This window comes from Choloepus didactylus, chromosome 2, assembly GCF_015220235.1.
Source record: "Choloepus didactylus isolate mChoDid1 chromosome 2, mChoDid1.pri, whole genome shotgun sequence".
Classification (NCBI taxonomy): domain Eukaryota; kingdom Metazoa; phylum Chordata; class Mammalia; order Pilosa; family Megalonychidae; genus Choloepus; species Choloepus didactylus.
This window is the reverse complement of record NC_051308.1, coordinates 205,578,339-205,580,435: the sequence shown is the minus strand read 5'-3', so window position 1 is coordinate 205,580,435 and position 2,097 is coordinate 205,578,339.

Here is a 2,097-nt window from a genome sequence, read left to right as displayed (position 1 = left end):
AAAACCATCTTAAAAAAAAAAATTGGGTTGATGACAAAACCTTGAGGGCAATATACTGAGTGAAATAAGCCAGACACATAAGGACAAATTTTGCAGGGTCTCTCTGATAAGAACTAATTATAATATGTAAACTTACAGACATGAAATATAAGGTACCAAGATATAGGACAAGGCTTAAGAATGGGGAGCCGTTGCTTACTATGAGCAGAATGTTCAACTAGGATGAACTTAAATGTTTGGAAATGAACAGAGGTGTGTGTCGGTAGCAAGATGTGAGAATAACTAACAATGCCAAATGGTGCATGAATGAGGTGGAAACGGGAAGCTCAGAGTCATATACATCACCAGAAGGAAAGTTGGAGGTCAAAAGATGGGAATGTATAAAACTGAATTCTATGGTGGGCAATGTCCATGATTAACTGTACAAATATTAGAAATCTCTTCCATGAACCAGAACAAATGTATGACAATACAACTAGAAGTTAATAATAGAGGGGCATATAGGGAAGAAATAGATACCTCTTGCAAACTATATACTACAGTTAGTAGTATTTCAACATTCTTTCACAAATAGTAACAAATGTACTATACCAACACTATGAGTCAACAATTGAGAGGGGTTGGTTAGGGATATGGGAGGATTCGAGTTTCCTTTTCTTTTCTTTTCTTTTTTTTTTTTTCTTTTTTCATCTTTCACTTTATTTCTTGTCTGGAGTAATGAAAAGATTCTAAAACTTGAACAAAAATTAAGTGAGGTGATGGATGCACAGCTGTATGAGGGTACCAGGGACAACTGATTGTACACTTTGGATCTTTGGATAATTGTATGGTATCTGAACAATCCCAATAAAAATTAAAAAGGAAAAAAAAAAGGAAGTAAGTTAGTTCTATTTACAAAAGTTGTGATAGTATACCTTGAAAATCCCAGAGAATCAATAAGAAGAGTAATCCAAATAATAAAGGAATTTAGTTATTGTTGTGGTTTGAATGGGGCTTCCCCAAAAGGATAGGTTGACATTCTAATCCCCAGTACCTGTGAATGTGACATTATTTGGAAATAGAGATATTGCAGATGTAGTCAATTTTAGTTAATACTGAGTTAGAGTGGATCCTAAATCTAATTAACAGTGTCCCCATGAAGAGACAGAGATTTGGAGAGAGAGAGACAGACACAGAGGGTAGAAGACCATGTGACCGCAGAGGCAGCGATTGGAGTGACACAGCCACAAGCCAAGGAGCAGCAAAGAATGTGGCGTCCAGCACAAGCAAGGGAGAGGCAAGCAAGGAGTCTTTCCAGGACCTGCAGAGGAGGCACAGCCCTGCTGACACCTTGATTTCAACCTCCCACCTCCAGAACTGTGTAAATACCTGTTGTTTTAAGCCACCAAGTGTTGGTACTTTGGGCAGCTCTAGAAAATTAATACAGTAGGGTAGCAGCATATAGTATTAATATTAAAATCTACAGTCTTCATATACGCAAATAGTAACCAATCAGAAGATATAATGGAAGAGAAGACTCCATTTATAATAGAAAAAAAGGGCAAAAGAAAATTTTCTTAGGAATAAGTTTATCAGGAAAGATGCAAAACCTCCTGCAAGACAGAAAAGGAGACTTGGAAAAATGAAAAGACATTTCTCAATGTTGCATAGGACCTTTCAACATCAAGATGTACCTTCTTCCCAAGTTAATTTATAAATTAAGTGCAATCTTAATAAAAATACCAGGAGCTGGACAAGTAAAGGTCACATGGAAAAATAAACCTGGAAGAATAGCTACAAAAATACTGAAAGAAAGAGCTGTGAACAGGGGCTAGCCCTACCAGATGTTACAAGATGCTACAATGCCTCTACAATTTACAAAGTATGGCACTGGTACATGAATAGACCAATAGTCTAAAGTAAAAGCTTAGAAACAGACCCAAGAACATTTGGAAATGTTAGTACATGATAAAAATCTTATCTCAGTCACTGAAGAAGAGACAAACTTTTTAATAAATGATACCTGAATGACTGAGTAGTCATTTAGAAAAGAATATTAGATCCTAAGCAAAAATAAGTTTCAAATGGATCAGAGATTTAAATGTTTAAAAAAAACTG